Source organism: Balaenoptera borealis, assembly GCF_965194805.1.
Source record: "Balaenoptera borealis genome assembly, chromosome: 15".
In the NCBI taxonomy this organism is placed as follows: domain Eukaryota; kingdom Metazoa; phylum Chordata; class Mammalia; order Artiodactyla; family Balaenopteridae; genus Balaenoptera; species Balaenoptera borealis.
In genome coordinates, this window is record NC_138871.1 from 37,925,255 (window position 1) to 37,946,895 (window position 21,641).

General features: G+C 37.2%; 1 protein-coding gene across 26 annotated transcripts in view; it reads left to right on the forward strand.

Moving 5' to 3' along the window:
• Positions 1–24: 24 nt before the first annotated feature.
• The window catches only part of WDPCP (WD repeat containing planar cell polarity effector), a 418,073-nt gene continuing 396,456 nt past the window's right edge, over positions 25–21,641 (forward strand). For all 26 annotated transcript variants that reach the window (XM_082358112.1, XM_082358113.1, XM_082358114.1 and 23 more), the window contains exon 1: positions 25–576. The gene's annotated coding sequence lies outside the window, so the exon portion shown is untranslated. The remainder of the gene's footprint in view (positions 577–21,641) is intronic.

The following is a 21,641-nucleotide window of genomic DNA, read 5'->3' on the forward strand; positions in this document are numbered from 1 at the left end:
CTTCGCCGATTGCAAAGTAGTCCGCGAGGGCGGGCCGCTGTGATTGGAGGACGGCGACGAGCGGAGAATTTGGGCTCAGGAGGAAAGGAGCTGCCGGATGGCGCCCAGCAATTGGCGAGAGGGGAGGCGCGTGTAACTCGAGGGTGGAGAGACAGAGCCCTTAGCTCCAGCGCTCTCCCGTGCGCTGCTAAGACTTCATCCTCCCCTCAAGGGTAAACGTGGGAGGTAAAGAGATCTTCCGCTGCGTGAAGCCGGTTCGACCCGGAAACAAAATCTTTTTAAAAACTATTCACAGTCTGCGGGGGCGGGAGGAATTGAAGTGTCGAGAAGACTGGACGGCTTCGCAGGTTGCTAAGCGACGAGGTGGGAGAGCGCGCGCACGCACGGGCCGCTGAGGAGTACCTGAGGGATCTGTGACGCTGCAGCTCCGACACCTAGGCGACCGAGCGAACGCGCCGCGTCCTCACGGGTCCGTCTTCACCGCCCCGGTAGTGTCCAGTGACGCGGTGAGGGGTTTGCAGGGACGCCCCCTCAGAGGCGGCCGGGGGCCGCACATCTTCCCCACTCCGGAGGCAGGTGAGTCCCCGCCCGAGGCTAGGGTCTTTTAACCTTAGGGTCCGGTGTGCAGTTGTGCGGCGTCCCGCGTTGCCTTTATCGACCCAGGTGCTGATCTTCTGCGCGGATTCCCTCGAGCTCGCTGGTCCCTCTCTGCGCGCATAGTGTTCGGGCAACAGTGTTCTGGAGGGCGTAGTGCCCTGAAGTTCGCGCCACCTCCCCGCAGTAAGATATAGCTTTTTTCAAGTTAAGTGAAAAATATTGAGCTCCTGCTTTGTGGGAAATGAGCCCCTCCCTTCCTGGAGTTCACAGTCTAACTTTTTCTCTAAGTCTTCCGTGAATGTTGACACTTTTGTCCGTTCTTTTTTGGAAACTGGATGGTCTTTAAACCATCTTGACCTTTAAATTATGCCAAACCTGCATTTCTAAAGAAAGCGTGGCAGCTGAATGGGAGACACTGGTTATTTCAGTCAGTCTCAGCTGGTAAAATAACTTAACGAGGTTTTCGTTTAAAATTAGTGCTGCCCAGGAAAATTGTTGTGCTCTCTGAAACCTTGTTTCATGTGGATATTAAGAGGAAGATGTGATGAATAGCATATGTGTAATGAAATGAAAGAAATATCTATATTAGAAAACATCGGTGTAACTTCTGGTTACACTGGTAATTGAATGCCAAGTGGTATCTTTCAGTTTTTCTCTTCAGTTTTGGAGGGTTTGCTATTGTGTGAAAGAAATAGAACCTTACTTTCCAACTTGATCTGTCAATAGCATTTATCATAGCTTAATGGCTCGCAGCTTATTTCCTGGTTTTCCTGTATGTCACTGGTTGCCCCTTCTCAGTGTTCTTTGCAAGTTCTTTTTCACCTCTGACCTCTTAACCTTGGTGTGCCTGTATTCTTCTGTCTACACTTAATCCGTTAGTGATCTAATTCATGAGTTGCATAGTTTCAAAATGCCACTTCTATGTCAAAAACTCCCAAATTTGTGTCTCGTCCTGAATTCCAAACTCCTGTGTCTAACTACTTTCTCGTTATTTCTCTTTAGAAAACTTGAGTTTCTAATATGCATCGTTTCCACTATTTTACAGTGTTTTCTACTGAGCAATTGTATGTAGAAGTAAAACACCACACCCGTTGGTACAGATAATATGACCTGTAATTTCTCCAGTTCTAAGATGTTCATTATGGATGCTGGGATTATGAGATTTCAGATGGTAGAGTAGTGAGGAGTATGGACTGGTTAGATGAAGACTGGTGTGATAAATTGGCCAGGAGGACATAGAGCAAGGATTTTAGGATGTGGCATTCTGCTAGGCTCTGGGGATTCAGAAATTAATAATACACAACTGCTGCCTTTTTAGAGCCCCCAGTTTAGCAGGGAACACAGATATGTAAACCCATAATGACAACATGGTGTGACCTGGTTAGTAATAGTTAGGTAACAAGTTAGTAACTCTGGGCTGCCACAGTTTCACAAAGGAGGTGCTGTCTGAATGAGGACAAATGGATGTTTCTGCCAGGCAGCTAGGGTAGGAGGAGGTAGAACCACTTTGCAGTGTTGCAGGTAGTGTTTTGGGTTGACAGTCAACAATTTACAAACGTACATGTGTTAAGTCCCTGATTTTTTTAAAACTAAGGCTTTGGAATTGCATTGTCATGTGGCTATTACATATAAATTAATAAAAAATTAAATAAAATTAGTGCACAAGGGTTCCCTTTTCTCTGTATCCTCACCAACACTTGTTATTTGTTGTCTTCTTGATAACAGCCATTCGTACAGGTGTGAGGTGGTGTCTCCTTGTGGTTTTGATTTGCATTTCCTTGCTGATTAGTGATATTGCGCATCTTTTCATGTGTCTTTTGGCCATCTGTACATCTTCTTTTGAAAAATTTCAATTCAGGTCCTCTGTCCATTTTGTAATTGAGTTGTTTGGGTTTGTTTTTTTGATGTTGAGTTATATGAGTTCTTTATGTATTTTGGATATTAACCCCTTATTGGATATATTGTTTGCAAATATCTTCTCCCATTTAGTAAGCTTCCTTTGTGTTGTTGATGGTTTCCTTTGCTGTGCAAAAGCTTTTTAGTTGATGTAGTCTCATTTGTTTGTTTTTGTTTCCCTTGCATGAGGAGGCTTAACCAAAAAATATTGCTAAGCACTGTTGGTGAGATTGTAAATTGGTGCAGCCACTATGGAAAACAGTATGGAGTTTCTTTAAAAAATTAAAAATAGAACTGCCATATGATCCAGCAATTTCACTTCTGGGCATTTACCCAAAGAAAACAGAAAAACCAATTCAAAAAGATATATGCCCTCCAATGTTCATTGCAGCATTATTTACAGTAGCCAAGATATAAAAGCAACCTAAAGATCCACTGATAGACTAATGGGTAAGGAAGATGTGGTATATGAATATTACTCAGACATAAAAAAAAAGAAATCTTGCCATTTTTGTCAACATGGATAGATCTAGAGAGTGTTATGCTAAGTGCAGTAAGTCAGAGAAAGACAAATACCACATGCTCTCAATTATATATAGAATGTAAAAACGTAAAACAAATGAAACGAAACAGACTTATAGATAACAGAGAATAAACAGGTGGTGCCAGAAGGGAAGGGATAGAGGAGTGGATGAAATAGGTGTAGGGGATTAAGATGTACAGACCTACAGTTATATAATAAATAAGCCATGGGGATGTAATATACAGCATTAGGAATGTGGTCGATAATATTGTAATACCTTTGTATGGAGACAGATGGTTACTAGACTCATCATGATGATCACTTCATAATGTATGCAAATATCAAATCACTTTGTAGTATACCTGAAACTAACATATGTCAACTCTATGTCAATAAAAATTAATTTAAAAATACAGTTTCTCAGTCACACTGGCTACATTTCAAGTGCTCAATAGCCACATGTGATAGAATAGCAAACATTTTCATTATCGCAGAAAGTTCTGTTGCATGGCTGCCAGAACTTAATGGAAGCAAGACGTCATCTAGAGCAGGAGCAGCTGCAGCATATCTTTGTGGAGGCATTTCTTTTGCCCCTGGGTACCTTATTGAGTGCATTGAATCATCTAGAGCAGGAGCAGCTGCAGCATATCTTTGTGGAGGCATTTCTTTTGCCCATGGGTACCCTATGGAGTGCATCGCTGTCTGTGATACTGACTACACAGGAAGAGTCCTGTGCGAGGCAAGAAAGAAACCCAATTCTTGTCTTAACCATTGCTGATTTATTCTGGAAGAACTCACATTAACAGTTTTGGTGTGCAAAGTTTACAAACAGTGCATTGTCCTAGATCTTGAATGAAACTTAGCATCTGCAGCCCCGCATCCTCAGGAGGGCATAGAAAAGCATAGTCATCGCCTGAGTGACACCGAACAACATTTGTCTTCTGCTCTCTACTGTTCTGGAATACCTATGTCCCGCCACATTCTAAATAGGTGGAAGAGCATGTGCCACTTGTTGAAGCTTGAAGTAGAATGGTAGGTTCAGACCCTACCAATAATGGGGGTTAGGAGAGAAAGGAGCTCAGTTGGAGTGTCTGTGTATTTTAATGTGTGCAACAGGTCCATATTCGTATGTGCTTTTTATGAATCATCATAATATATGTTTTATTTGGATATATGTGCACTCTCTGATGTTATCTCTATTATGAGTTCTTAAATGTCTAGCTGCTTTTATACTTTATAATATTTTCAGTTTGGATTAAATGAAAATGCTTTTTGTAAGTCAAATTTTATGATTTTTGTCATTCCTAAGGAAGGAGAGAGAGTTGTCACTGGAGAATAGCCTAAGGGTGCTTTAAATGTATTGGTGGGTGGAGAAAATAATGGGTATTAATTTTATTATTTGGTCAATTCACTACTCAGCTTAACAAAGAATATTACCAGCCCCTTCCCGGAGATAATGTGTTGACACACACACACACACACTCATTCTTGTGTGTATAGGTGTATTTTGCGATTATAAAAAGTCACGAGTTATTAATAATAAATCAATTAATGTTTTCTCTTATCCCCTACTAACTAGAAATTATGAAAACTTGTCTCATGTCACTGCTAATGGCTTTACATGTAAAAAATACTGCTGTATAAGCACAGACATACCTATATTTTCTCCTAAATGTCCCAAGACAGATATAATTATGCCCACTGTTTAAAAAAATTAAGATATATGAAAAGACTCTGAAATGGATCAATTTATGATTACTAAGAGGTGGGGAAGAATGGGTAACAGCTAGACTTCGGATAGTAAGTAGAAGTATGGGGCAGGGACAGGAGAGTAGGGGGAAAAAAAGCAATTGAGTATGAAGAACTAACACCTTGAAATGAAGGTTAAAGGGGAGGAAAAAAAAATCTCAGCAAACGTTCATTTGCATTATACACCTTTACTTTAGCCAGCTTACTTGCTATTGCTCAAATATGTCCTTCAGTATTCTGCCATTTTCACTGTGTGCTTTTTCTCACCTGGAATCTCAGCCTCCATTTATGCCTATTAAAATCCATTCCACCAGGCCCTCTCCAAATGCTTTGGCCTATATGAAGCCTTTCTTCCCCGCCCTCCACTTTTAAAAGCTATTACAAAAAATTACAAACATAAACAAAATGAAGAGACAGTATAATTTTCTCAGTCCATCATCCAACTTCAACAATTGTTAACATTTTGGCAATCTTTTAAAATATATCTCCCTGTTTCCTCCCTCCCCCAGCATGGTCAAACATACAGAAAATCTGTACAGTGAATATCCTTGAGAGTAGTCTGAGTTCAGTCAGGAGAGACAACTATACAGGTTATTTGAACATTTAATATGATGAATTGTTAACTAGAACAAGGAGGGATGGTTAACTGTTAGAAGAGGTAAAAGAGCTCTGCGTCTAAGGGTCCCAGAAGTTGCAGTTGTGAAAGAGCAGCACCTACTATTGATACTAGGATGAGGAAGAAAGACTGGGAGAGGGCCCTTCTTCCCAAAGCTCGGATGCAGGCCTCTTCAAAAAGGGCATACCTACCATGGCCACAGGGCCTGAGGCCACAGCTGCACCTGTCTCCTCATCAGTGCTCTTGGGGCTTCACACTAATTAATAATAATAATAATAGAGAACTGGAATCCAGAAGGGAAGTGTTTCTCTGCTGCTGTAGTGACCTGATAGGGCCCTCTCTAAAGCTGGCGAAGGCGAAGTGTTTAGAGGGTCTAGTTCCATGGTCATAAAGCAGGGCAAAGAAAGGTAGATTTAATGCTGAGAGATAGTAAATTGATAACTGGAACACCTATATAGTACTTAGCGCCTAATTTCTATAATTGTTAAGCATTTTGCTTTATTTACTTTATCGTGTATCTGCACACCTGTCGATCCACATGAATTCTTTTTTGATTCTTCAGCCTGATCGCTCTTTGTTTTTGTTTTTTTTAAAGATGGATTTTTAAAAAATTGTTACATTTATTTATTTATGGCTGCGTTGGGTCTTCGTTGCTGTGCGCGGGCTTTCTCTAGTTGCAGTGAGCCGGGGCTACTCTTCGTTGCGGTTCGTGGGCTTCTCATTACGATGGCTTCTCTTTGTTGCAGAGCATGGGCTCTAGGCGCACAGGCTCAGTAGTTGTGGCTCACGGGCTCTAGAGCGCAGGCTCAGTAGTTACGGCGCACGGACTTAGTTGCTCCGCGGCATGTGGGATCTTCCTGGACCAGGGCTCAAACCCGTGTCCCCTGCATTGGCAGGCGGATTCTTAACCACTGCGCCACCAGGGAATTCCCTGCTCTTTGTTTTAAATTTTGAATTTAAAAATTACCCACAAAACTAATCTGTGGTGGGGAAAAAAAAAAAAAATCACTAACAGCGGTTCCTTCTAGAGCAGCGGTCCCCAATCTTTTTGGCACCAGGGACCGGTTTCGTGGAAGACAGTTTTTCCACGGACGGGGGTGGGCATAGTATGGTTCACGCGGTAATGCGAGTGATGGGGAGAGGCAGATGAAGCTTCGCTTGCTCGCCTGCCGCTCACCTCCTGCTGTGTGGCCCAGTTCCTAACAGGCCAGTACCCGTCCTCGGCCCCGGGGGTTGGGCACCCGTGCTCCAGAGGTGGGAGTTGGGGTGGGGATTGACTGGGAATGAGCATGAAAGAACTTTTTGGCTGACAGTCATGGTGTATATCTTGATAGGAGTTTGCATTACAGAGGTATAAACTTTTGTAAAAATCAAATGATATAAGATTTGTGCATTTCATATTTGTGAATTTTTTCTAAAAACATCTCTAAAAATTATTAAGCTCTAATTAATGATAGTGTTTAGGGGTGAAACATACTTATGCCTGCAACTTTCTTTGAAATGCATTAAAAATATAAGATGGATTAATGATGTATAGAAGGATGGTTAGTCCATAAAAAATCAAAATATAGATAAAGCAAATATAGTAATGTGAGAAAATACCATATAGTAAAATGTTAATTGTAGAATTTTTGTGGTGTTCACTGTACATTGCTTTCAACTTTTCTGTATCAGTTATTAGACTGAAATTTCCTTGAGTTCAGAGACTGTGTCTTACACATCTGTAAATGCCTCATGGAACACAACATATTTTTGTCACAATGGCAATGAGCAGAATGCCTTTAAAATTGCCATTGTGGAGTTGGAAGACTAATCTTGGCTTAATGAACCTAAGCAGTTTCAAACTTTTCTAGCTAAACAGAAATTTTGTAAATGCAAATTATATTGGAAAATGATTGGAAGAAGTTGTGAAATACTGAACATATCAGAAATTTCCCAGATGTAATTTGACACTTTAATAAAAATTTATATATTATCAATTTTTTGGTAAATAGCTTATTATTAACTTGTTTACCAAATCATTTAGCAAAATTATCAGGCTTACGCTATATATAGAATTAAGAACAGTTTAGATTATAAAATGTATATTTAAAATTATCTTTTGTTCCAATATGATATATTTATAGTCTAGTATGCTTGGTTTGCCTGGGGAATATGGTTGGCTCCGTCTAAATGGAACAAATGAGAACTGTAGATGGAGGCCCAGAGAATGGGCATATATTACTCTTACTGGTTTCATAACCTTTCTGCAGGCCTTAGAATTTATGTTGCAAAGTGTTCATTGTAAAGATAGGAAGTTGCAGACGGTCCCCAAAAGTTGGGATTGACTGGGTAAGGATGGCCCTCTACAGCATTGCTTCTAAATCTAAGGCCATTGCTCCTTTTTAGTTGAACATTTCAGTGCCTTAGTTCCTAAGTCTAGTTTTGTAATACCCACCCATATTTGATCAAGTTTAATTTGAAAGAATTGTGGCACATAAGGAATTTACTTATATGTTCAATTTAATATATAGCCCCTGGAAATGAATCAAGTTTTCATGACTTACAGCTGGGATTTGTCATGTGATGTCTTCCTTGGTCTGTCTAGTTCATATAAGAAGGACTCAAAATTAAGGGAGGTGTTATTTTTCTAGGCCCTCATAAATTTAATCATATTGTTTTACATTTAACTGAAAGCATATATATGTATGCATATACATATATGTAGTGAACATTTATAATATTACATACATAATTTAATCCTGAGGTAGAATGAGTAGATATTATCCTCATTTTACAGTTTAGGAAACTCAGTTTCAAAGGTTGTGATTTGTCTGAGGTCTTCTTACCATGTTTAGAAAACTAAGATCTTACTAATATTAAAAAAAACGCAAAACCCTACATATTCCATCACCTATTTAAAAATTAATATCTAAAATATATCATGTTTACACAGTTGTAAAGGTTGTAATTTCCAATGTATTATAAATGTTGAATTTTTAACCAGAACTGTTATATCATTCTTCAAAAGATATACAGAGTAATCTAAATATTCATCTGTCATCATCTATTTAAAAAATAGGTAGCTCTCTCTTTGACAGTCAAAAGTTGAGTTTTCTGTACATCCTTAATGTCAAACTTCCATCACACTCTCCTGACATAATTTTATCTTACTTTATTATATTTTAATGCTAAAATGTCTTTTCATGATCCCAGTGTCATCATACTTCTTGATCAAAAATATAAATATAAATTGAAACTAATTTTTTGTTTTTTTTCAATCTGCCACTTATGACTTTAAGTGTAATAAACTTTATCATTACAATTCTTAGTAGCATACAGTTTATCAAAACAAATGTTATAAATTTTAGATAATTATTAAATACTAAAAGTAAAATTTTAATGGAAATGTATCTGTTAATGGATGGGACTTTTTCTGCTCTGATTAGTTTATATATATGTGGATGAGTATTAGTTAGAATGAGACTGGATTGAGTTTCAAATTTATTTGTATTTTCCAGAGTTATAGATGTATGTGCTTAGAAACCATATTCACATAAATAAGAAGGTGGGAGTTCTTTGGACTCCTTCCATGTCATTTGCAAAACAACATCACATGGTAGCCTATATCAGAACTGGTTTTCAATGATGTGTTGACCGGTTAACTCATTCAGGCTGTTATTCAGTTTGGCTGAAAGCAAACAATTGAAAACCACCTGACTTGCAAAAGGATTTACTACCTGTTAGTCTTTCAGAGCTTTATTAAGATTTTGCCTCTCTCATTTAGAGTTACCTTAATTAATTCAATATGTTCTGAAAGTGTTAGGAAAAATTGAGATATTATTTCAGTATCCCCTTCCTAAAACAATATTTTAAATCATATGCTTTTATCTTTTCACCTGCTTTAAATATGTTTTTGTCAGCATCTTGAGGTGGCTTATTTGCTGATTGAATTTTCAGTTTTGGATAAAATACTGCCATATAATCTAATTGTGAAACCAGTCAGTCAAATAAGGTTGACTTAGTTTTCAGAAAAAGTATGACTTCATTTTTAAATTAAATTAATGCAGTAACATTCGATTTTGAGGAATATTATTAAAAAACTTAGAAATAAATTATGGAATGCATTTGAAAGAGAGGTTACTAAAACAAAGTCAAGATTAAAATGATGCAGTGATAATAAAATATAAATGTTTAAAATATCATGAAAATCAATGCTGTTTCTCATTGCTTCGTTTATAATAAAGTGATATAAAGTGGGCTTAAAACGATAAGTGATTTATGAAGTAAGGAGTATGATAAAAGGAATGGTATTCCTTCAGTAAACTTCTTACAATTCACAAACTTTTCCTATGTATTTAATGAAGGAAGAAAGTGATTTGCTAAAGGTGAGTTGGCACAGATGTAGAGAACAAACGTATGGACACCAAGGGGGGAAAGTGTGTGGGGGGGGATGGGTGGTGGTGGTGGTGGGATGAATTGGGAGATTGGGATTGACATATATACATCAATATGTATAAAATTGATAACTAATAACCTGCTGTATAAAAAAATAAAATTAAAAAAAAAAGTGAGTTGGTCTGGTAAATAGCAGATAATTTTACATTTGTTAATAGAAAGTAGAAAATAACGTTTTCTGAGATCAAGCTTGACCATAATTGGAATAAATGATTTCATTATGCAATTTGCTGGGAAAAAAAATGTGGCTTGCATTAAATTCCTTACTAAACATTGGGCATAGAGTGCCTGGATAGATCTAGTGGGATAGCACACAGCATGCTCCCTCTGGCTCTCCCCATTTCCCCCCTCTCTTTCTGAGGAGCAAAACAACATCTCCTTTTCTCATATAGAGTAGGTGTGCATTTTTCCCAAAATCTGATTTCTCGGAGTCTTATCTTTCACCTTGAACACTTATTTAAAATTTCTATGATTCTACTAAATGAATTCTTCTCACTGCTAAGAGAAAAAGGTTTTTCCCTGTTGTTGTTCTTAAAATCTCATGATTTCTGTCCTTGATTTACAGAGAATTTTAGAAGGAAGAGCTTTCAAAACCAGAATTCTCACTGCAGTCTTATAGCAGGATAGGACATTCCCATACTCCAGGAAGGCTACAAACATATACCCCCGTCCCCACTCCCAGATGCGCACAATCAAAGCTGCCTGTTTGGTAGTTCACGGGCCTTGTTCTCCTTAGAGTGAATTCCCCTTGTTAATCAGATGAAGGAATGCATCGGTACTGATTAGTTTATAAGCTACATTTCACAGGTAATATAATACGTTGGAAGAGAGGATTTTTGGTCAGGTGGGAGTATCAGCACGGTTCCAGTTATACTAATAATAAGGTTGTCTGTCTTCTCTGCCTTGGAGAAGCATCTCTGGTAATAACTAATGTCTAGTGGCACGATTTGTCATTGCAATTTCATTGTCAGTTTGAATCTCCAGGTGGTTTCTGAATTCGCTGTAAACATTCATTTTGTTAAGTCAACAAACAATAGAGCATTGAACTGTTAAGCTAGATTTGGAGATGTTCTTAACATTTTTTCCCCAGCTCAGCATTTTTAAGGTAATGTTTAATTCAAATTACAGAAAATACTTGAAATACCATTCTAACAACTTCCGACAGAGCTATTAAAGGAGCGTTCAGTTTCAAATTCCTAAAATTGAATGTTGGCTCTTTACACTGCTGGTGTTTTGGAGCTTACAAGATTTTATACTTTTACAGTATGAAATTATTTAACCTCCTGTTAATTTTATCTATAGCGTATATAAAATTGGTATGCATCTAGTTAAAAATCATTCATTTTGATGTTTTCTTTAATGAAATACAATTAAGCTTTAAGGCTTTTTTATGTAACAGTTTTGTAATCTGATTCCCTTTCATTGAAACTAGCAAAGTAATATTTGGAGAGTAATCTGATGTGCCCTTACTGTTGGTTTAGGTATCTGCTCATTTAGAAATATGTGCTTTACATAGCATCCATGTAATTAATAAACAGCATGTTAGATAATAGTGTGATTAAAAACAGCATCATTTAAGATGCGAGGTTAAGACATGAAATAAGTCAGAGACCAAATTATTACAAATATTTTTTTTTTTTTTTTTTACTGTGGTAAGGTACACATAACATAAAATTTACTATCTTAACCATTTTTAAGTGCACAGTTCAGTGGTATTAAATATCGTCATATTGTTGTGCAGTCATCACCATCATCCCCATAACAATTTTCATCTTGTAAAACTGAAACTCTATACCTATTAAATAACTCAACATTCTCCCTTCCCCCCAGTCCCTGGCAACCACCATTACAATTTCTGTCTTTATGATTTTGACTACTCTAAATAACCTCATGTAAGTGGAATCATACAGTATTTGTCTTTTTGAGACTGGTTTATTTCATTCAGCATAATGTCCTCAAGTTTCAACCATGTTGTAACGTATTGCAGAAGTAACTTTTTTAAGGCAGAATAATATTGCATTGTATGTATATGCCATATGCCGCATTTTGCTTATCCATTCATCAGTATATGGACACTTGGGTTACTTCCCTGTTTCAGCTATTGCAAATAATGCTGCTATGAACACGGGTGTACAAATATCCCTTTGAGACCCAGCTTTCAATTCTTTTAGGTATATACCCAGAAGTGGAGCTCCTGGATCATATGGTAACTCTATTTTTAATTTTTTGAGGAACTGCCATATTGCTTTCCGTTAGCAGCTGCACCATTTTTACATTCCCACCAACATTGCACATGTTTCCGATTTTTCAATATCCTTGCCAACACTTGTTATTTTCTGTTATTATTTATTTATTTTGTAGTAGCCATTCTAATGGGTATGGAGTGGTATCTCCTTGTAGTTTTGATTAGCATTTCCTGAATGATTAGTGATTTGAACATCTTTTCATGTGCTTATTGGCCACATATATCTCTTCTTTAGAGAAATGTCTACTAAAGTCCTTTGCCCATTTTTGAATCCAGTGGTTTGGTTTTTTGATGTTGAGTTCTAGAAGTTCTCTATATATTCTGTATCTTAATCCCTTACTGGATATATGATTTGAGAATATTTTCTCCAATGGTGTGAGTTGCCTTTTTACTCAGTGGATCTCTGGATAGTGAGCTTTTTTGTTTTTTTAAGGAGTAGTATTTTAAATAACTGTTTCAGATAATATTAATTTTTGATACTAAATCAAAGCTACACTAGTGGTAGTTTCTCAAAGGTTATTTGCAAAATGTAACCTGAAACAATATCATTGAATATTTCCTATTCTGTTACATTAAAATCCGTAGGCCTATCCTGCACATTGAGTGGATCTTGTATTAGTGCATGACTTTTTAAGTAATGCATTGTTTTACTAAGGATAGCGTCCTTTGATGCACAAGATTTTAAAATTTCATAAAGTTCAATTTGTCTATTTTTTCTTTTGTTACCTGTGCCATTGGTGTCATATCCAAGAAATCATTGCCAAATCCAGTGTCGTGAAGCTTTTGTCCTACGTTTTTTCTAAGAGTTTTATTGTTTTGGGTCTTAGATTTAGGTCCTTGATCCATTTGGAGTTTTTATATATGGTTTTATGTAAGGGTCCAATTTCATTCTTCTGCATGTGGATATCATGTTTTCCCAGCACCACTTGTTGAAAAGACTGTCCTTTTTCCCACTGAATGGTCTTGGCACACTTGTCAAAAATTTGACCATACATGTGAGGGTTTATTTCTGAGATTTCTGTTCTATTCCATTGGTCTATTTAGCTGTCTTTATGCTAGTACTGCACTGTTTGAATTACTCTACTTTTGTAATAAGTTTTGATATTAAGAACTGTGAGCCCTCCAGTTTTGTTTTTGTTTTTTCAGTTATTTTGGCTATTTGGGGTCCCTAGAGATTCCATTTAAATTTTTTTCAAACTTTTTATTTTATTATTTTTAAATTAATTTTATTTATTTATCTATCCATTTATTGGCTGCGTTGGGTCTTCATTGCTGTGCACGGGCTTTCTCTAGTTGTGACGAGTGGGGACTACTCTTTGTTGTGGTGCGCGGGCTTCTCATTGCGGTAGCTTCTCTTGTTGCGGAGCATGGGCTCTAGAGCGCAGGCTCAGTAGTTGTGGCGCCTGTGCTTAATTGCTCAGTGGCATGTGGGATCTTCCCCGACCAGGGATCAAACCCATGTCCCCTGCACTGGCAGAAGGATTTTTAACCATTGCACCACCAGGAAGTCCCTCCATTTAAATTGTAAGATGAGTTTTTCTATTTCTGCAATATATGTTGTTGGGATTTTGATAGGGATTGTGTTGAATCTGTAGACTGCTTTGGGTAGTATTGACATTTTAACTATATTAAATCTTCCAATCCATGACCATGAGATGTGTTTCCATTTATCTGTCTTCTTTCATTTCTTTCAGCATTGTTTTTTCATTGAACATGTCTTTCACTTTCTTGGTTAATTCCTAAGTATTTTATTCTTTTTGATGCTATTGTAAATGGAATTGATTTTGTAATTTCCTTTTCAGATTCTTCAATTTTGATGTATAGAAATGCAACTAATTTTTGTCTGTTGACTTCGTATCCTGCTACTTTGCTGAATTCATTTATTAGTTCTGACGGTTTTCTTTTGTGGAGTCTTTAGGGTTTTCTCCATATAAGATCATATTTGCAAACAGATCATCTTATTTCTTCCTTTCCAATTTGGATGCCTTTTATTTCTTTTTCATACCTAATTGCTCTGGCTAGAACTTCTTCTGCCTGCCTGCTCAGGTCTGCCTTTGAATCCACCTAGTGAATTTTTCCTTGCTGTTATTGTACTTTTCAGCATCATAACTTCTTTTTGGTTTATTTTAGGTGTCTGTCTCTTTATTGATATTTCCATTTTGTTCACACATTGTTTTCTTGTCTTTGTCTACATTTTTCTTTTGTTCTTTAAACATGTTTAAGACAGTTGTTTTAAAGTCGTCTAGTATATCTACCATTACATCTTTCAGGGATGGTTTCTCTTGATTTATCTTTTTTTGCTTTGAATGGCCCATACTTTCCTCTTTCTTTGTATGCCTTGTGACTTTTCGTTGAACACTGGACATTTGAATCTAATAATGTGGTAACTCTGGAAATCAGATTGTCTGCATTCCGCAGGATTTGCTATTTTTTGCTGTGTAGTTTTTGTATTTTGATTATTGTAGGCTGTCTGTGCTGAAGATCAGACTGAGGTATAAACTTAATGTCTGTTCAGATCTTTTCTGTGCCTTTCTCTTGGCATGTGTGGTCACTTTCTAATTTTTCTTGTATATCAGCAGTTTGTGAATGTCCTAGTCTTTAATGTCTGGCTCCCAAAAGAGGAAACAGGAAAAAATGAAGAGGGGTGAAAAAGGGTGCTGCCCCATTAAATCTTTGGGAAGTCACTTTAGCCAGATGGGGGGCTTGCATCAGTGAGGGGAGGTGCAACAACAATGGCTGCCCACCTCTTTGTCTGTGATCAGAAGCAGAGGACAGAGTTCTTATATTCCATCTAGCCCCCACAAGCTGTGTGTAAGTGGCTCCAGGAACATGTAAATAGGTGCCTGCTATGTGGCTGGGGGATGGGTAACTGCTACTGTGCTAAGAGTTGAAATTGACCAAAATTAACTGATATTTGCATGTTCAAGTTTTTCTGTGAAAGTTGCAAGCCTTCAGCTGACTCCAGAGTACCTTACATTAGACAAATTCTGCCAGTGTAATTGTTGTCCAGGTAGGGAGACAGATTCCTGGTGTTTCCTACTCTACCATCTTCGCAGAATCCTTTTCATGTAAATATTTTAAATTGGAGGATTGTCCAGGGCTAAAGGATTATCAGTTGACTTAGCTAGTAAAAAGAGAAGTTTGGGTTTGTACTCTTTTTTAAATGTAAGAATAATGTTATGTATCTTGGAAATTATTTGGTTGGTTTGGATGACATGGAAAACAGTTTTTGAAAGAATTCTCAAATAACTTCTAAAATGAATACAGAGTAATTTGAAGATGATTATTACATTTACTTCAGTGAGTCTTAAACATAGAATTTCTAAAGTCAGATTTAATCCTGGAAGAAATTGAAGTGCTTGTAATTTACTTAAAATTAGTCATTGTGGTCACAATGAGTACTGCTTTATTACTATTTTCTTCTTCTTTTTCTTCTTCTTTATTTTATTTGGCTGAGCCGCGTGGCATGCGGGATCTTAGCTCCTCGACCGGGGATTGAACCCGTGTCGCCTGCATTGAAAGTGCAGTCTTAACCACTGGACTGCCAGGGAAGTCCCACTATTTTATTATTTTATACATACACAATTTATACACATCCCGACATATTTAACTATAAAATATTTGGCTGGAATTTTCAGGAGTGGTGAAGTACAGGATATTTTTACAGGATGAAAATTGTAGTCATGTGAACTTCATGTAATCAAGTTGCCGAGAGTAGTCAAGAGGTAATAGAATGGGCTGGGGTCAGTCACCTCCTCTTTCAACTTCATGTATAAAAGATAAAATAATACCTATCAGGATTCTTTCTTCCTCCCTCCCTCCCTCCCTCCCTTCCTCCCTTTCTACTGCTATCTATCTATCTTTTTTTATTGAAGTATAGTCAATTTACAGTGTTGTGTTAGTTTCTGGTGTACAGCAAAGTGATTCTTTTTCAGATTCTTTTCCATTATAGTTTATTACAAGATATTGAATATAGTTCCTTGTGCTATACAGTAGGACCTTATTGTTTATCTTTTATATATAGTTGTTTGCATTCGCTCATCCCAAACTCCTAATTTATCCCTTCTGCCTGCGCCCCCCCCCTTCCCCTTTGGTAAACATAAGTTTGTTTTCTACATCTGTGACTCTGTTTCTGTTTTGTAAATAAATTCATTTGTATCATTTTTTAGATTCCACATATAAGTGATATCATATGATATTTGTCTTTCTCTGACTTACTTCATCTTCGTATGATAAGGTCCATTCATGTTGCATGTGCTGCAAATGGCATTATTTCATTCTTTTTTATGGCTGAGTAATATTCCATTGTTTATATATATACCACATCTTCTTTATTCATTCATCTGATGATGGACATTTAGCCTGTTTCCATGTCTTGCCTGTTGTAAATAGTGCTGCTGTGAACACTGGGGTGAAAGTATCTTTTTGAATTAGAGTTTTCTCTGGATATATGCTCAGGGGTGGGATTGCAGGATCATATGGTAACTCTGTTTTTAGTTTTTTAAGGAACCTCCATACTGTTCTCCATAGTGGCTGCACCAATTTACATTCCCACCAAAAGTGTAGGAGGGTTCCCTTTTCTCCACACCCTCTTCAGCATTTATCATTTGTAGACTTTTTGATGATAGCCATTTTGACTGGTGTGAAGTCATACCTCTTTGTAGTTTTGATTTGGATTTCTCTAGTAATTAGCGATGGTGAGCATCTTTTCATGTGCCTATTGGCTGTGAGCATCTTTTCATGTGCCTCTTGGCCATCTGTATGTCTTCTTTGGAGAAATGTCTATTTAGATCTTCTGCCCAGTTTTTGATTGGGTTGTTTCTTTTTTTGTTATTGAGCTGTATGAGTTGTTTGAATAGTTTGGAAATTAAGCCCTTGTTGGTTGCATCATTTGCAAATATTTTCTCCCATTCTGTAGGTTTTCATTTTGTTTATGGTTTTCTTTGCTGTGCAACAGCTTGTAAGTTTGATTAGGCCCCATTTGTTTGTTTGTTTGTTTGTTTATCTATCTATGGCTGTGTTGGGTCTTTGTTTCTGTGCGAGGGCCCCCTCCAGTTGCGGCAAGTGGGGGCCACTCTTCACCACGGTGCGCGGGCCCCCCACCATCGCGGCCTCTACCGTCGTGGAGCACAGGCTCCAGACGCGCAGGCTCAGCAACTGTGGCTCACGGGCCCAGCTGCTCCACGGCACGTGGGATCCTCCGGGACCAGGGCCCGAACCCGCGTCCCCTGCACTGGCAGGCGGACTCCCAACCACTGTGCCACCAGGGAAGCCCCATTTGTTTATTTTTGCTTTTATTTCTATTGCCTTGAGAGAATGACCTTAAGAAATCATTGCTACAATTTATGTCAAAGAATGTTTTGCCTATGTTCTCTTCTAGGAATTTTATGGTGTCATGTCTTATATTTAAGTCTTTAAGCCATTTTGAATTTATTTTTGTGTATGATGTGAGAGTGTTCTAACTTCATTGGTTTACACGTGGCTGTCCAGCTTTCCCAGCACCACTTGCTGAAGAGACTGTTTTTTCTTCATTATATATTCTTGCCTCTTTTGTTGAAGATTAATTGACTGTAGATGTGTGGGTTTATCCCTGGGCTCTCTATTCTGTTCCACTTACTATCAGGATTCTTTTTGATAATTACTTGTTTCCAGGAGTATGAACTACCTAACCTTGAGTTTTTTCTTTTAAGTAGAAGGAGTAGAATTTATTGGTTTTAACTCTACTACCTAGCAATATGACCCTGAACAAGTGTCTTGGTCTGTTTTGATTGATACAGTGGGGTAATAACACAGCATGACCATAAAGTCTGGAAACATAATATAACAATTCCCCTCCTATAGATATCCATTTAAATTAGGAGGTGTACAAGAATGTTCATAAGCAGTGCTTCTAAGAACAAAACTCTAAACATCTATTTGTCTATCAATAAGAGAATGAATGAATATGGTGAAAATGAATGGACCATAACAACACACACCAACATAACTGAATAACAAAAATACAATGTTGAGTGAAAAAAGTAAATCATAACACATACAGTATGATCCTAGTTTTATAAAATTTAAAAATGTGTAAAGACCCTATTATTTAGAGTTTCATACACATCTGGTAAAACCATAAAGAAGAGTAGGGGGATGATTAATTCCAAATTCAAGATAGTAGTTGCCTGGGGTTGAGAGTAGGAGAGGATACACTGGTGTCTTCAAAGTATTGGTAATTGTCTGCTACTTAAGATGGGTGGATGCATGAGTATTTGTTTCATTTATTCATTTTTATGTTTTATTATATATTTGTTACATATTTAAAAAATATATATACCTTTGATCACTATTGTTTGTATGACATTTAATAAAAAATATACATAGTGGCTTAGAGTTTTTATATGATTATGGAATAACAATTTAGAAAAAGAATAGAAGTCGCTCACAAATCTTTTACCCATTTAGAGGAATTTACATTTTTGCAAATCCCATTCAAGTTTTCTAGGTTAGGTTTAAATCTATCATCTGGCCATTTGTTTTTCTTTGTCACATCTGTTCTTTGCTTCCTCTTTCCTCCTTTTCTTTTCTTTTTGATTATTTGAAGTTTTTTACAATTCCGTTTTATCTCCTTTGTTACCCTTATTAGTGATAACAGTTATTTGTTGTTTTTGTGACTACTTTAAGACTTACCGCATACACCCTTTTCTCACATCTACCTTCAAGTGATAGTATACCACTTCACCTATAATATAAGAACTTTCAATAATTTACTTCCATTTCTCCCTTCCTATTGTGTTATGGTTCTCATACATTTTACTTCTACATAAGTTATAAGCTCCATACTACATTGTTATTATTTTTGTTTAAACAGCTAATTATTTTTTAAAGATTTAAATAGAAAAAATATCTAATATTTACTCATGTAGTTATCATTTCCAGTACTTTCATTTCATTGTGTAGATCTCCATTTCTAATACAGTGTGATTTTCCTCCTGCCTAAAGGATTTCCTTTTTAAAATATTTTTATAGTATGGACTGGATTGTAACAAATTCTCTCAGCTTTGAATGTCTGAAAAAGTCTTTGGTTTTGAAAGACATTTTCACTGGGTACAAAATTCTAGGTTGTCAGTTTTTTCTTTCAGTACTTTAAAGATGGTGGTCCCCTATCTTTTCACTTACCTTGTTTCTGATGTCATCTGCCATCCTTGTCTTTCTTCCTTTGCTCTTAAGTGTCTGTTTTCCTCTTTATCACTCGGTTTGAGTAGTTTGATTATGCTATGCATTTGTGTAACTTTTTTCATGTTTCTTGTGCTTGGGTTCTTGGGTCTGTGGGTTTGTAATTTCAACAAATTTGGGAAAATTTTGATCATTATTTCTTCAAATATTTTTTTCTCTCTACCTCCCATCCTGCCACTGTTTTGACGACTTAAATTATCCATATAGTAAGCTGGTTGTTGTCCCACTACTCACTGATGCTCTGTTCATTTTTAAAATTCCCTTTTCTTTCTAGGTTTTATCTTGTAAAGTTTTTATTGCTGTGTCATCAAGGCCACTGATCTTTTCTTTTGCATTGTCTAATCTGCTGTTAATTTCATCCATTGTATTTTCCATCTCACTTATTGTAGTTTTTATCTGTAGATGTTTGATATGAGTTTTTAAAGTATCTTTCATGTCTACTAATTTTTGAACATATGGAATACATTGTAATAATTGTTTTAATGTTCTAGTCTCTTAATTATCTTTGTCAGAGCTGGGTTGGTTTTGATTGATTTTTTTTTTCTCTCCTTACTATGGATCATATTTTTTGGTTTCTTTGTATGCCTGGTAATTTTTTATTGAATGCCAACTGCTGTGAATATTACCTTTTTGGATGTTGGGTATTTTTATTTTTCTATAAATAATTTTGAACTTTATTCTGGGGTGCAGTTAAGTTACTTGAAAATAGTTTGATCCTTTCAGGACTTGTTTTTAAGCATGTATACATTTTCCCCCTTCCTGCACCATACCTAGTCTCTCCTAACACAGCTTCATATGACTAAACAGTCTGGTTTTTAGTTTCTACTTTTTATTTATTGATTGATTGATTGACTGATTGATTGATTGATTGCCATGCTGTGCAGCATATGGGATCTTAGTTCCCTGACCAGGGATTGAACCCATGGCCCCTGCAGTGGAAGCACAGAGTCTTAACCACTGGACCTCCAGGGAAGTCCTAGTTCCTACTTTTTTTTTTAGCAAAGGAATTGCAAGTGGTAGGTCCCCAGATTACCTATAACTTCTGTCCAGCTTGGCTACAAATTGTAGGTTCCTGGAGCTCCTCTCCCTTGGATTCAGTTTTTTCTAGAACAGTTCACAGAACTCAGGGAAACACCTATTTATGTGTACCAGTTTTATTGTATAATAAAGGATATGATAAAGGACACAGATAGATAGTCAGGTAAAGAGATACGTAGGGCAAGGTCTGGGAGGGTCCTGAGCGCACGAACTTGTCTCTGTGGAATTGGGGAGCATCACCCTCCTGGTACCTGGATGTGTTCACTAGCACAATCTGGAAGCTCTCCAAACTCCATAATATTGGGATTTTTATGGAGGCTTCATCTTGTAGGTATGATCAGTTATTAATTCCATTTCCAGCTCCTTTCCCCTCTCTATTCAATAGGGGGTGGAGATGAAAATTCCAAGCTTCTAATCATAGCTTGTTCTCTCTGGTAACGGGCCCTGATCCAGCAGCCAACCAGCAACCTACTCAGGGTTGCCTCATTAGAGCAAAAGATACTCCTATCACCCAGAAAATTCCAAGGGATTTCAGAGCCCTCTATCAGGAACTGGGGTCAGAGACCAAATATTTGAATAAAAAGTGCTCTTAGTGCTCTTATCACTTAGGAAATTATAAGAGTTTTAGGAGCTTTGTGCTAGGAACTGGGGTCAAAGACTAAAATATGAGAATAGAATATTCTCCTAACACCCCTGTTTATGAGGAATTTAGGAGCCCTGTGTCAGGAACCGGGGCAGAGACCAGTATATAACCTGACTTCTTTTTAAGTCTTTCAGCTTTTCTTCCTGCTCTTAACTGTCTGGTGTATCCATAGTTCCTGAGAGACAGAGACAGAGAGACACAGAGAGTTAGATTGGCCTGGGAGGTTATAACCACCCCCGCCACCGCCCCCCATAGTATGCTTACCAATCTCTAGACTATGTCAGGTGCCCATTCCCAGCCCAGTATGTGGGGTGGGGGGCAGTTGGAGAGGAATCATGATTTTAAAAACACATGTTTTTCCTTTTCGTGGAGTATCCTTTGACTAGCTCCCCTTATAGTAGGGTTGGTGGAGATGGCAGTTTCCCTGAGTGGCTACTGTGGATAGTTGGCAATACGTATCTGCATCCTGATTTCTTCATCCTGCCAGAATAGAGCCCTACTCTGTCTGTAGGCAGTGTAAGCTAAGTGATTCACTTTCTGAGCTCTTTTAGAATATTAATATTGTGATATTTATTTTAAATCATGATAATGCTGAAAATTGATATAAAACTGGGACAAGGATTTTTCAGTAATTTAATTCCTTGTATTATTCACTAAAAATATTGTGAAACCATGACAA